The 15,876-nt window shown below is 41.9% G+C and overlaps 1 protein-coding gene across 1 annotated transcript in view; it reads right to left on the bottom strand.

Moving 5' to 3' along the window:
* LOC118509494 overlaps positions 1 to 8,588 on the bottom strand; it is a 75,852-nt gene extending 67,264 nt beyond the window's left edge. Inside the window, exon 1 of the mRNA XM_036050149.1 lies at positions 7,753 to 8,588. The gene's annotated coding sequence lies outside the window, so the exon portion shown is untranslated. The remainder of the gene's footprint in view (positions 1 to 7,752) is intronic.
* Positions 8,589 to 15,876: the final 7,288 nt, after the last annotated feature.

Below are 15,876 nucleotides of genomic sequence, written 5' to 3'. Positions count from 1 at the left end.
TTTGGGTGGGTTGGGTTTTTCGGGAGAAAATTAAAAAAAAAGTTTGTTTATGCTAAGGTCAATAAATTCTTTAAATAGTCAACAGACTGAGATTGAAACATTTTTTTCGAAAATGTTAACTACAGCTAAAGCTACTGTACATGCAACACAACATGGTTACGGCGCACAAATTACAATCACATTCATTTCAATACTTGGCACTACTTGGAAGTCTTGTAATTGGGCATACAAATAAGCATGCTCTTATTGGATGTTCCTAAAACATTGTTAATTTGACATAGGTCGTGAATGCGACAATGGCGTCGGTCTTCAAACGGCAGAACCGGGGTTAAAATCCCATCCGGACCGTTCCCCAGTAGTGAGGACTTACAATCCAACTACGTGGAATTATTAAATCTAGTAAGTCAAACATGAGCCATGAGGTCTTTAGGTTAAAAAAGAAGAAAGAAATACATTGTGTAATACAATTCAGAGACTTATACAGGTTCATCTTTTCCAGAGCTAAACACTTGCGGGATCTCTCGGGATCTGCTTACAAGCAGGCTTTAAAATCACATAAAATAATAAAATGGCTATATGCTGAAATCTCCTACGCTATTTGCAATCATATCGATGGTACCATCATAAAAAATAAAACCATATCATCAACTTGAAAAAAAAAACTTCAAGATAAAATTGGCAATAGCTCAGTATTGTTCAGTTGCACATCAATCGTTTATGTGTCCAAGGCTATGTCAAGGCGTTCTCAATCTGCCATTGCTGATATGAGGAAGAATAGCATCGTTTTTTAATGTTCGATTTGCATACAGAAGCGAGCAAAACAAGTTTTGTTTTGCTGGATCTAGTTTTTACTTGCCATTTTATTATTGCCACAGTAAGCGTTCCACGTCAAAACAATACTTCTCCCAAAACAAAAAAGAAGTAACCTCCTCAATGCAAATACACAGTTGCATCAAGCGCAAGGAAAACAAAACAAATTTATGTTTTTGCATCTCCCGTTTACAATTGACTATTTTTTTCCACTTCATTGTCATCTGTTGCCAGATTTTTGCATTCTGATTTTTTCTCAATTTATGCTATTGTTACAAACTGTTTTTCAAGTATTAATGCAATTGCACGGCATTTTTTGCTAGCTTCACTTTTCACATTGTTTCTTCTCAAATTTGAAAAACCCATAAAAAATCTCCTTCTCACAATCCCGAGTTTCGCAAGTGTTTTTCCCATCGTAAAACCGCAACATACCTTTCTTATGCCCCGTTGATTATGATTTCTCTTCGAAAATGATTCTCCCCCGGTGCCACGAACACGGGTCGCACATTCCTCTTGTTAAATTATTGAATTTAGTGTTGTAAAGCACCGCAATGTTTTTGGACCGGCCGCAAACACCACCGAGTTTGGCTAAAAATAAGTCACGCAGCCCAAACAATCCGCCTTTGCGCCTGGCCGCAGTGGTTGACAAGTGTGTTAATAAGCGACAATACAGCGCCCCGCGTTCAGCGCGACGTTTCAGCGCTGCCATAAATCATTTCACTGCCGTGCAAATTTTTCCGAAGGTGTCCATGCGTTGAATATGTGTATGTGTGTGTGTAAGTTTTTGTGTTTATTATAAACGATCGTGGCCGCGGGTTCCTAACCAATGCAAACGGCCCCAACGCATAGGTTTGTATTGCGGATCGTATTGCTTCGGTGTGCATCGTAAGTGCAGTTTTACGATCAAGGGTGTGAACATTGCAATGTGTTACATTCTCGCTGTGCAACCATTGAACCCTTGTTGGAATGAAAGGATGGGATTGTAGGATATGTAAACTGTGAGAATTTTCTTAAGCACAAAAGGCTACAGCTTGCTTCCGATTTCGTTAGAATTGGCAGGCCCGTCTAAAGCAGGTTGTTTCGATGTTTGATCGCATGAGTTTTGGCTCTGTTGAAATTATTAAATAGTGACATTTTCACCCATGAATGCAAGGTGAACTATCATGTTATAGGTAAATTAAATATTACTTAGTCGGAAATATAGTTTCAATAGCTACTTCTTAAATCCAGAGCTTATTACAAAGTTCCTTTGCCCAATCACAAATTTCCCCTAACTGAATGCAATATTCCACTGTATGATTGCAATACTCCAGTACCTGGTTGAAACATTTTACCGAGTGATTCAAAAAGCCCTTTAATGCATTTGTTGTCATAAAAAACCAAATCGATCCGTAATATATTCTTGCACCTCCCATGCTATGCCAAACGAATGTAAATTTATCATCACATTTAAAGGAGCGCCATCAAACGATGAAGCATGCATAACAATTGTTTGATTTCAAAACAATCTAACATTACAAAGCATTCCTGTTGCAACAAAGTAATCAGGCTATAGAACCGAACGATTATTATTGAACTCTAGTAATAAATCGTCTCAGAAGTAATAAAAATGTATGCATAAAAAGTCCTAAAATTTAAAAATTAACTCATGACACTTTTAATAACCATAAGCGAAAGAATTATGAAAAGAACCGAACCGAACGTTCTATCCCTCAAACATTCGATTAATGTAATCCGATCCGCAGAAAACGGAGGTTTTTTTGCCCAGGCGGTCGATCATCGCTTCTCGCTCCATCCCGAAGCTTGGCCCGGATTTTGCGATGCACTTTTGATTGAAATATTTTCATAAGCATCGTTTTCTATTCCCGGTTTCTTAGCAGCGCTGCTTTTTGTTTTTGTTTTGTACTTTTTTCTTCTCTTCACCAGATTAGTTTAAAGTTGTCTCGTTCTTTGGCATTCATAACGTTCGTACCCATTCATCGCAGAGCTTGCCGTACTGAGACGACCCAGCGACAGTACGATCGCGCTTGTTTACAACCGGCACGGTACGGCTAAGCAGTCTGTAATCTAATACACGACACTGCAAGTGGAAGCAATGGATAGGGTAGGAACCGGGGTACGAGGGACCCGCTTCCGAAATACGAATACCATTCTAAGCGCGGGCCTGCAACTGCACCCGTCGGCCGACTGAGCCCGGCTGGAAAATTGGTCCCGGAATGCCATCTATGGGCCACGCTGCTGTTTTGATTCTGGTTGGAGTTTTGTTGTTTTTTTTTTGCTGGTTGTACTCGAGTGTGCGTACCCAGCCCGAACGGTGTGTGTGTGTGTGCATGTGTTGCTCGGCTCGGGAACCCCCTCAGAATGGCTCCACACAGAATGGGGGACAAAAACAAACCAGCGCGGAACGGTGGTCTCGTAATCCAGAAACCTACATTTGTGAGTTGCAGTGCATGGGGTTGTTGTCTTTTTTTTGTGTTGCAGTTGCCATTTGGCAGTGTGTTCTGTTCCGTTCTAACGATGCTACTATTGCACCAGGGAAGGTATTGTGACTGTGGTGTGATCATAAGGCGGTGTGATTTATTTATTTTTCTATCGAACGAGTCATTGATTTTCAAAGTTGCTTGACAAAAAAAAATAAAGTGCGAAAATTATGAAACTTGACAACATTTTTGCTCTTTCATTACATATAACTCTACATTCGGCTAGTGTTAGATGCGACAGCTGCGCTGGTTTCATAGGGCAGGACCGGGGTTCAAATCTCATCTGAGCCGTTCCCTTATAGTGAGAACTGACTATCCAACTATGTGTTAACAATAAGTCTAGTAAGCCAGAAACGGCAGGCATGACCTAAAAGGTCGTTAGGCTAAGAAAGAATAATAAGAACCTTACCACCTCTAGTACTCAATATATTTAAGTATTGTTATTAGTAATTTATAATTCATACTAAATAAGAGGTAGTAAGTTCCGTCCTCGTCCAACACCTAATCAAAGATATTACCTATTGTTTAAGATGGTCCAGGGTTGGCCATAGTCTATTGGATTAAATTATCTCTACGTGAAGGTCCATAGGTATAAGAGCCGTGAAGTTGAGGTTCAAGGAAAAAAAATCCACTCGGTACGATCCATCAGGGATACCAGACAAACTTGAGCATTTCCCAGAGAAAGTGAAGTTTGAGTTTACAATACCAAATTTCTGGTTTTTGACTAGATAACAGCAAATTGTTTTGAAAATGTTGTCCATTTGTGATGACACTGATGTTCAAATGAATAACGAAATGGAAATCGACTCCCTTGCTTCTCGAGCCTTAGACCAACATGTGTGACCCAACTATTATTGTGGGTATTAACACTTTGGAATAGTCTTCTTGGCTAAAACTACAACACATTTCCCCCAGGAGTGAAGACTCGGATGACTTTTGCATCACGCACATGGCAGTCGTTGTCCTGAGGACCTACATTCGAAATCAGCGGTCGAGATACCAGCATTATGCTGAACATTTTTATCGATAAACTCATTTAAATTATATTTTAAATAAATTTATTTTTCATTTTAATTTTTACCCATAAAAATGTTGATCATCTGATTAAAGTATCTGTAACAATAAATAACAACCTCCCCCTGTAAAGTAAACGAGTCTATCGTTAGCAAGCTCAACAAAATACCAAAGTGATTGAAACTCTGGACAACGAGCAACGACCAAAACAAGCAGGCTAAAGTAAGACAAACTTTGTCCGAACCGTGCGACAGTTTCATGTCCCCCAAAACAACGCAGCACGTCGCACCCGGTCGCCAAACTGTGCCCTTCTTCCCACCGGAGCATCAGCCGTGTCGCGTAAAGTGCAACCGAACGACGGCAAACGAAGACGACGGCAACCACCGAGCGAAAAATCCAAAAGCAAAACCACGTTTGATGAAGGCCCCAACCCGGCACGACACAAACTGCAACTTGCAATTCAATTAAAAACTTCAATCAAACTGAATGCATTTTTGACAAGATCGGGTCGCGTGAACCGTCCTTGCCTGACTGACCAACTCGAGCAGAGTAGCCGCGACGACGACGGTTACGATCGTTACACCGCAAATATGCAAAAATGGCAGACGATGGTTTTGCTGCTGGCGACCGCTCATGATACATTGCATTTTTATGGCGCACGCGTGTGTGTGTGTGTCTTCGAGAAAAGTTGTTTTATCTAAGCAGATAAAACGGTATGCCCGGTGTAAGATAGCACTTTAAACGATTATAATTTATTGACGCACTTAGTGCAATGGCACTGCACTTTTCGTCGGTATGGTTTGCGTGTTTAGGAACGCAGCATTAAAAAACATTGGAATAGCCGTCTATTTGCACTCTCCACAGGGGGGGGGGGGGGGTTTCCTTCTATGTGTAACCCAATCACGGTGTGTGCTTATTTTTAGGTAGCAATCTAAATGAAACATAAATTAATAATATTCACACACACAAGATCGGAGGTAATAATTCACGCTACATCCGCTAGGCTCAGTCTGGATTTCTTCGTCCCAGACCACGTCGAATCGGAATCTCGGAGTCAGTCCTGCGAGGGAATTATCTTGTACCGTTTTTGCCTACATTCTTCGGTGCCACGCGCATTTTTTTTTTTAATTTTGATGATCTCCCCATCTCGTTTCCTGCACACACAGCATATGATCCACCGGAGAGTAATCGTATCTGAAGAAACGCATCACTCGTGTGTTTGTTTGTTTTGTGTGCTGTGCTCCCGATTGTCTCCTTGGAATTTCGCAGCATTGCTCGATCATTCCGTCCAGCATAGCCCACAGAGAGTGTGTGTGCGTCCCGAAGACATGGGGGCGGAAAAGCAAAACTGCATGGCGACGGAAAGTTGGGAATGCAAAACAAAAGCATTCGCGCTTTTTAAACGGTAAGAAGAATAGAATGCGACTCAAATCCACAAATCCACAAACAAGTGAGTAGAGGAACACGAAGAAAAAAATGGAAGCACGAACGAACCGAGAAAAAAAAACTCACCACAAGACTGGTGGATGAAATGGAACGCGAAGCGTGTAGGAAACACAGGGAAATGGTTCACATATATTTATAAATAACAGCATAAGCCTCCGTCCCTCTTGGTGAATATCTCCGATCTAGCGTAACGCCTCTCGGCCGGAATGTCACCAGATGTTCCATCCCGTGCCCTAACCTACGCAATGCGCAATATTTGGGGAGGGGGGGGGGGATTACCTTAGGACACATGGAAGTCCTACAAAATATTTCAACGTTCAAGAAAACAAAAAATCATCAAAAACCCGACCGGATTGTGATCTCGGCAGGAGACAACACATTTGTTTCTAATTATGTTTTGGTTGTCTGGTTTTTTTTTGTTTCTCGCCTCAGAATCTCCCCTTTTTTGGGGGCTGAGTGTTGAGTAAGATGAGTCGTTCCTCCCCCCAAAAAACTCTAGTAACGTCTGCCTAAACCTGTTTGGGGGTCTGATTTTAATTCACCCATCAGCGAACCACTCACGCACTTACACGCAGGGTGAATGAACGTTCTTTTCCGAAAGCCGCGAAACTGTCCCACCAGAAGCCCTCGCTAATGAAGGAAACACAGAAAGGCCGTAGCACAAACGACACATGTACCCAGTGGTTTGTGGCGACCGTTGTGGGGGTTTTTAGCTCATCTTTGCCGTGTCTTGTCACGGGGAAGCTAGCTAGTGAAGTTGTTTTTTTTTTCTTCCAGCGCCAGTTGGTTCGACTAAAGCCTTACGTCTGCCACACATGTGCGCTAGACACTTGTTAATAGTTTTCCATCCCTTTTGCGCTTACTTGTGCGTATGATAGGTGTGTTTCGGAGACGATTTATTTTTTTTGCTGTTTGTCGCTTATGTTTATAAGGCCAGTGTAAGCCCAGCAGAAAGCTCGACAGGCATCAACTGGCAACAGGACAAGTGTTAGACTGCAACAAGTGAAAAGAAACCAAAAAATTGGTTTTGGGTTGGGAAAAAACAAGGAGCACGAAGCGAGCAAGCAGACATGCCCAAAAAATAAACCTCCTCCCCAAAAAAATAAACCCCCGAAAGAAACCGATCGAGGCGTAAAAAAAGCGGATCAGCAAACAAATGTAACCGCATGTTGGCGGTCGAATGCGTCGACATGTCACGGCACAATAGGGGCACTTGCTGAGTGGCTATTTCTTTCCGCGTTATGTGCACAAAATTGCAGCTGCACGGTGAGCCAAAGATACGGAAAGGGGTGTTTACGAAAAACATGCTGAAGTTGGCCAAACGCACCGAACATTCCTCAGCTGGGTCCGGAATTGGGTGGAATGCGTACAGTGTGTGTTTTTTTTTCCAATGCCCTATAACATCCACCCACCTTTGGTATACGGGGAAGCCTATTTAACTTAGGTAAGACAGAAAGCAATGGACACAAAAAAAGCAAAAAGACACTCAAAACTGGAATGGAAATCGAGGAAAAACATGTAAAAAATCAGCCTTGTTGTAAAACATATAAAATTTGATCAGAAAAATAAATCGATTTACAAATAAAAAGAAGAACTCAAAAAACAAGCTAACAGCTTAAAACAAGCTAAGCAGAGTCGTCAAAAACCGAGTTGCTTTTGTTCTATTTATTTGATTTTTTTTTCCTATATTTTTGATCGCTTTTTAAAATGATGCAATTTTTTATCTTTTATTATAGCTTATTCTTTAAATCAATTTTCTGTTCATAAATTGATTGTGCTCTAAAAATGCAGATAATAAAAAGAGTAAAAACCTCCCGAACAAAACACTGATACGTGACCTATCAAAACACAAGTTGGCCATGAGCCCGAGAGTGCTGCGATATTCGAGTAGGCATTTTTTTAACACAGCACAAGTTAGCAATGAAATTTAAGCATCTCCAAGAAGAAGAAAAAAAACTTTTAATCTACACTACTATACTCGACAACGAAAACAAACACTAACCTGTACGAGTTTCGGTCTGTGATGCGTTTTGTTTGGCGTCTTTTTCAATGCACTTTCACTCACACGTGTCTGCTGGCACTTTTCACACGGTGATAAACTTCCGCCGCAGTACAATCTACACACACGCACACACACACGAACAACACTGCGAGAGCTGGTTATGCTTTCCAGAACTGTAGAAGTGTTGTAACTTGCACCGTTTTCTTACGCTTCTTCTTTGAGCTCTCTCGCTCTCTCCCGTGCCGTCGATTGATTGCTGTAGTAAAACCGTTTTGCTTCACGTCTTCCCTGCACGAGCACGTGGTTTTTCCACAACTTTCATCCCTCCTTAGTAGGCCCTATGGTAAAGCTTCTTCCACGCGTGCACCACGTCACGATCACGGTTGCGGCCGGGCTCCGATATTAACACGTCGATCTCGCGCACTGTTTTGCGGACACACGCGACAAGGTTGCACGAGACGCGAACCCGTTGCCGATCGAGCAAAGTCCAGAATGCGCTAGCTGCGGATCGGCGATCGGAACGCCGAATTTCGTACCAAACAAACGGGGCAACCACTTGTATGCCCGAACCGCACGAGCCGGCACGAAGGAAAGCACGAAGTAGGAAGGAAACAGGCAAAGAGTTGTCGCGAATTTTCCCTCCCACCGGGGTACAGCGCGAATGTAATATCTTCCCTGTTTGATGCGAATTTAAAACCAACCACACACTCACACGTAAACCGAAACCGCTTGACGGACGCGTGGACGCCAGTAGAATACGCTCACTGTCTGTAGCGGGAGCGCGCGCGCGAGATTAACACACGAACGGTCGAGGAAAAACTGTGCGATTACTGCCAGGGTAGCGCGCTAAAAGAATCAACAGTGCCGACTGCCGCTTCTGCCGCATCCCCTTGTTGCACCGCAACGCATCCGCTCGTCCCCCCCCCACCACACCTCCAACAGGCACGGGGGGAGGTGTTCGCCAACACCCTGCCCCGGGACCCTGGTTGGCGCTCTCGACGCGGCGTCGTCTCCTCCTTTGGCTGCGTGTGTGACTCCGTGTGTCGGCTGAGATCTTCCTTCCCGATCGAGCACTCGCTACACCATTTACTTCCCTTTTTTCTGTGAGCGCACGTGCGTGTGTGTGTCGTGGTGGTACACCCCACCCCACACGGAACTACCCCCGCTTATTCACGGCAAACCAGGGATGCAGGTGTGGAAATGCACTCTCGCAATGGGGAAGGGACGGGATGAGTTTTGCTTTCGAAGCTGTCCGCGGCTGAGTGTCCGCGGCTGAGTGTCGCCCGAAGTAAGGCTCCCGACGATGGGCCGTAGTAAGCCGAAGTAAATGCTTACGCGAAGACGATCTAAACGTGCTACAGTGTGGGTCTTTCGGTTGGAACTGTTTTCTGGGCGGATTGTTGTCAGAGCGTGATGATGTCGGTGGTTTGGCAATGGTTGCTTTGTTGAATATTTGTTTGATTAAACACATGAATTTAACATCGGTTGTTTTTTTTTATTCATAAAGAACGGCCTGGCCGTATTGCTAATTTAACATTGGTTTTTGCGTGGTAAACCTGGCAAGTTATACATTGAATTCAAAATTGATTAAAAAAATGTTTATTTCTTGATTAAATCTCCTATTTTAAAGTTATAAAAAAAGAAAATTTATGAAAAAATATCTTTTTTATGGAAATGTCTAGAGTGAATTTTTTTATATATTTTTTGGTAGTGTCAAAAACTAACAACGGATTTTCCTTGGCTTGATTTTACCTCTAGCAATCCTGATCAGTTCTCCTGTTCTGACGTGTAAAGACCGGCTCTTATCCCATAAAATGATAACGTTCGATATTTAATGCATTTTTACGTTTTAACATATCTTCTTTAAAATATTTCCAGCGGCCGTTCTACTAGAAATGCAAATAAAGTTGAAATCTTTTATAATATAATAATCAAATCAAAAAATAATAAATTTGAGAGGTAAGTCCAGAACACTAAACATGATTAAAACAGCTAATTATCCAGCGACTTAATTGGAAATGAAATATAAAGGAAAGATTGGTTTAAGTTATGTATTTTTTTCTTTTCGCTCGTTTTAATTGATTTATTAGAGAATAAATTTGTGCGTGAGAATTGAATTGTTATGTTGGTACATCAAGTAATTGATTGTAATATAGATAAGATGCGTATGAGGATATGCATTCCGACCTTATTCGTTTCCCTAGGATTCCATGAAATGCGCTTAATTAAGAACACTATAATTCGCATTAAGAAAGTGATTGTTAAAAAACTGAAAAATGAATAAATAATTTAAAACATGATTATATTTTTCAAATGAAATAGTTCTTTCTTTAAGTAATAAGTTAATTACACAACACAAACATTAAACATCCTGCCATACAACATGCAAAACAGTAAAATTCCATTTCTAACGAATAAATACATTGGCTCCCCTAATTACGCGGTCCACACTGCAGCACTCATCAGCTGACCGCACGTTGTGCGTCGTGCAACGTTGAGTGACGGTCCGAAGTGGCCAAAACCAAAGGCCACTCAGTTACACGAAGCTCCTTCCACACGGCTCTCGCTCTGAGCAACCCGGCAGGATCGTCTGGATGCTGCAGCTCGATAGCGGCAAAATGGACGTCCTGCTTCTGATGGGAGCCGGGTGCGCGGATTGATCAGCAGCTTCGCCGGTATCTGATAACTTGATTATAATTTCGGACATTTGTCACGTGCGGAAATGGAAGAAAAGGATTGAAAATTGATGATTTTTTTTTATTTGAAAATTAAAATTAAATTAGTGTTGTAAATTAATACATATTATTTTTAAATTTTGTTTTTTTTTTATCAAAAGGAGTTTCAAAAGTAAACTTTTGGAATTGTGAATAAATTTTTAAATTCGACGAAAGTGACAGCATTCAACAGTATTTCATTAGCATTTTGCATATCAACTTCTCTACCGATTGGAATGCCTTCAAGCGTTCCTGCTAGCTTCACTGAACTAGAGCTTCCCTTGCCGTACCCCCCAAAAACAGTCCCCACGGTTCCAAGCTCCCACAGGCTGTTCCTTCTTGTGCCTTACCACCCCAACCGCCCTATTAAACCTGTCACACATGGAACGCTAGGAAGAACGTAGTAAAGCGCCTTAGCATTAGTTCATAGGCAAACAGGTTACGAACAAGGTTAAGCACCCACCCCCCCATCGGGCGGGGAGGGTTGAGACTCATCCGTACGATAACGTGCGAGCCGTGTTAACGATCGTTAGCAAGTCTTTTTTTTTCTGCCGGCCAAACCTGTTTCCAGCCGCGGCTAAGCGCACCCGAATTCGCGCAACATATGTGTGTGGGCCATCTTCACCGGTGGACTATGCGATCCGGTGACCATGCTTGCTCGCACAAAGTGACCCATTGTGAGGCGTAGCGTAAGGCGCCGTCCGATGCTTGTAGGGTGGCTGTTGTGTGGTGTAGCTGAAGAACTGCAGCCAGAAGCAAGTTAACAGCTTTGCTGAAGGTGTGAATAGTTGAGAAGAGTAACGAAAAGCTTTGGGAAGGAACGGAGCAGCAAAAAAGGTTTCACAAAATCAAGTTTTTTTTATTTTTAGTGTAGGGAATACCAGAAGCATTTGGCGTGAAATGTTTGGCAACACAAGGCTGTATCGTTTAACTTTTTTTTTCTGGACAAGCGTTGGAAAGCGAGCACGTTGAAAAGAAACTAGAAATAAGCAACTATTCGAGAAGCTGCACGAAGAAATTAGACATTAGGATTACGTATTACACTCTTATACTTATTCGTGACTGTATGGTGTTTTATTATAATTTTGAGGGCAATTCTTATATGTTGTAATAACACTGTAACGTTCAAAAAGCTTCTTCAAATCTGTTCTACTGCCTATATAGCCTGTTGGAACGTATTGATGGATAGAATTAAATTACATGTATAACTCATTTTTTATAAAGTTTTTGGCGAGAAACGGTCTAAAATCGATTCTAATATTAAATGTAAAATAAGATCTCAAATAGAGCTGTATCGCAATCCTAAATCGATAGCTAATATTATTTTGAAATATCTCTCCACAAAACTTGTGGTGTGAGCAGTGTGTAACCCGCCAGTGTAAAAGTGAGTGCCCACACTCTCTGCGAAACTTCCGAATGCAGCGCGCGAGTCGGACTCTTCGGCACGAATGCAACGCAACAAAGTGCACTCACGGCATGGATGCATTTGCTGGGGAAAAATGCATCTTACACTACGCAACGTAGCGAGTTTTTCCATCGGTTTGAAGAAACGTGTGTCGTGTGACGTTTTCCTTTGAGCACCGACGTACGATCGCGATCCAGGCGAGATGTTGCAGTGTTGCTTTTATGAGAAAAAATGGTTTTACTCTAAGCATCATTTTCTTCCTGAGAGATTAAATCAAAAATGAGTTAAAAAAAAGAAGGGAAGTTTATCCGGAAAGGGAAATTAATCGAGAAGCAGAAAAAGCAAATCACTTATAGAAGTGTGCCGCTTGCCATGTGACAGTACGAACATGATCGGAACACAGACTTTTAAGCATCAGAAACTGATTACTTCTATGATTAAATAATTTCGTACATTTTTATTCTTTAAAAAAATTGCAGCAGATTATATAAATAAATACACAAGTTTCCTATCCAAATCAACCTATCAACCCTATTGGTGGATCAAATTCCTAACTCCAACCAATTATTTTTAACCCAATTAACGAGACTCCCGTGGATTTTGCCCACCCCAACATGATACGATCGCCTCAAAGACATCACTTCCGGTTTTTATGATTGTTTTTGCTTTTTGCACATCTTTGAGATATTCATCCCGAACGGTCGTGTTGAAGGCATAAAACGATGAAAGATGCATTTCTCCGCGCACGTCATCATCGGTACAGATCAACCGCTCTGTGGTCAACTCTAACTTCAACGATCATTTGCCTTTCGTTTGCCTTTCTTGGTTGCAAAATTTGCAGCACAGTGCAGGAATGTGTCCGCACCTCAAGCAATTATGCGACCTCACGCGGCTGCAACGGTACTTCGACGGTACTTTACAGGTTTGCCGGTTGGTGCACAGAATAAATAGGGATGTACATGCATTTTCTTTTAGCAAAAGTGCTTGAGGAAAACAAAATTGCAACAAAGAAGGGAAAGGTTAATCTACTCTTTGGTTTAACGACCTATTAGATCTTTCTCTGTACCGTGAAGGTAATCATCTGCAATGGCATAGCTGGATTATGACATTGACATTGAGACATTGTGGTCGTGTTTGTGGAAAATATGGAGATGGCTAGACCTTTTGAACTTTGTTGTATTGGAGTGATTCTCGAATAACGATACTTTATCTCTATTTCCACCCCGTATACCTCCTCAGCTTTAGGTTACAAGGAGGTGAGCTTAAGTGAACTTCAAAAATTCTATTTAAATTAATTAATTAATTTTAAATTAATTCAATTAATGAAGTATCGCTTTAGTTCTTCTTGACAATGCTTAAGGCTTCTTCTTGTTTTATGAATCTAATAAATTTTAACTTATGTTTGGAAGTCATATCAGTAAGTTGCGTTCAGGCATCATCGATCTGTACCTGACCTAACACCATCGTGAAAGTAGTGCTAGACTTTTCTAAATTAAATTAGAAAAAAAGGAAGCAAGTCAGACAGTATAAACACCTAATCTGCAAAACCCTACGAAGAACACAACGGTTGTTTAAATAATAGTTGTAGAGTCTCGCGTAGACCGCACGCAATACTAACCTAGCCCCGGATACAATGTGCTGACAATGTCAAGTGCGAGATCCATGCGTGCTGTTAGTATTTAATATACCGCTTACAGTAAAGATATTTGTCCCATAAGTCCTACGATACGATTTTCTCCCACCGGACACCCGACACTTCACGAATGTATCTCCAGAACAGCACGTGCAGGAACCTTTTCCAAAGTGACAAGCCTCCACGAGCTGACTAGCGTTCCGAGTTGGTTTTTGTCTGGTGGCATTTTTTGTATCAAATATCCTCCTTCCACGCATTATGCGGACCCAACCCAACCAAAACACCCCAAGCATCGCGTCATACGACATCCGCTTCTGGTGGCAATCTGGTGGTGGTCTCGGCCCGTGTTCGTGAACTTGAAAGTGGTTTGACCTGTGAAGCAGAGTCGGTGATCTTCATCCTGCGGGTGCCCCAGTGAGGATGAAACCATACCGACATCCTACCGTCACGACCGGCTTGAAGCGTTCAAGAGGGGGCCTGTCCCATTCTTGCTGGCTTGCATGGATCGTCTAGCTAGCTTGCCGACATGACGCATGCGTTTCGCACGGTTTGAGCACGGTGCTGAAGCTTTCGCTTCCGATCTTGCCGCGTCGCACGGGATATGGTAAGCGTACGCTCTGCTATGTTTACGAGTGTGTGGTCGTTGTTGATTTTCGAGCCCTCACGACACGTCTACCGACTGAGGGTGGGATAGGGGAGGGCACGATGCTATCTTTTATTTAGTCTGCTAGAATCAACAAATCCCGCACCGTAGACACGGCGTGGAATGTTGTGTAAGGGCATGGTATCCGCACAATCGTACGATCCGTACGAGCTTGGTTGGTTGGTTGACGCTCTCGAGATGGCTGATAAAATGATCGCGCACGGTGGATAGCTCGCTGGGGAGGGTAGTGGAAGTGGCGGCGAACCGGGTGGCGAAGTGGTCACATTATGCACAGGGAGATGTTGACCGGGTCGCTCTGAACGTATGCCAGAGGTCCGGCCCAGATTTAACCACAGTTCAATGTGCTGACGTTCGTTGCCACCGAATGTGCATCGTGCAACACATTTCTGGATGGGTTTTTATTGTGATTAGAGGCAGCGAGTTTATGTAAATGGTTTACGGTTCCCGGTTGTTATGTAAAGCGGGAGTTTAAAGGAGGTCCTTGATAAATCTAATGATTTAATGGAGTACATTTACCCATTGCTGGACTATGGAAACAAATTTAACGTCTTACTAACATTTATTGCAATTAACAATTAAAGTTTCTCATCATATTGTAATCCCTTAAGAGTTATTTTTTTTAAACTGATTAAATTTATCCTCTCATCTCGGTATACCTCTATTATGTTTTTCATAATATTTAAATGCTGCAAATTGCAACTTTAGAGTTAAACTTATTTAACACTAGCCATAGCGGCTTGTTACTTTGATATTAATACACGAAAAAGTAGATAAATTAATAAATATATGAAAAAATAAACAAATAAATAAATAAATAAATTAATTAATTAATTAATTAATAAATAAATGGTCCATTTTTTCACGTGGTGACGGCCAAGCCGTATATCTTATCGACTATGCTAAATACTAAGAAAATAATTCATGGATGTATGCTATTTGGGTAATAGACATTTCCTTCTCCTGCCATTGAAACGCACCTTATCCCGGGTGAACTTGGTAGAGGATGGGAAGTTCCGCTGGTAAAGTGGGAATCGGGAGCGTCGTCAGGTTGTCATCACGTGTTTTCGGGACGGGAGGCCGCCTTTGTGGTTTTGCGCTTCGGGAGTTTGATGACATCGTCCTCTGCGTCGAACTCCCTCGATGAAGCTTCGAATCTTCTAACCGTTTGTTCCGGATTGCGTGCTGATGTCGTCACTGGGATGGTCATCAGTGATGGCCGACAGAATGTCTGGGTTCGAAGACCACAATAGGTTCTCGTCCACAGGAATGGTCCATTCAGTAAGTAAATAAATAAATATAAAAAATAATCAATTTCAATTATACTTTTATTTTTTTACTATTTGACTGTTTAAATATTAATTATTATTTTATTTATCATTACAACTTGACGCCTACGGCAAGGCTGTCTCTTGTTGAATAAAAAAAATTAAGTATATCTAAATGTTTGGATGTAAACTATTATAGATATTCATTTTTCGCTTTTCTTACATTTTTATGATTTTTAATAACTATTAATCTACTCTAGGGCGGTCCGGTGGCCGAGGGGATAGCAGCGCTGGTCTTCACACGACAGGACCGGGGTTCAAATTCCATCGAGACCGCCTCCCCGTAAGCAGGGCTGACTACTTTGCTACGGGTAAAATTAAGTCACAGAAAGCCAGAAATGGCAGGTCGAGACCCCTCGAGGTTGTAGTGCCAATGAAGAAGA

The sequence above is a fragment of the Anopheles stephensi genome, chromosome 3, assembly GCF_013141755.1.
Source record: "Anopheles stephensi strain Indian chromosome 3, UCI_ANSTEP_V1.0, whole genome shotgun sequence".
Lineage (NCBI taxonomy): Eukaryota > Metazoa > Arthropoda > Insecta > Diptera > Culicidae > Anopheles > Anopheles stephensi.
Note: the sequence above shows the minus strand (reverse complement) of the source record. Positions and strands in the feature narration are given on the sequence as shown.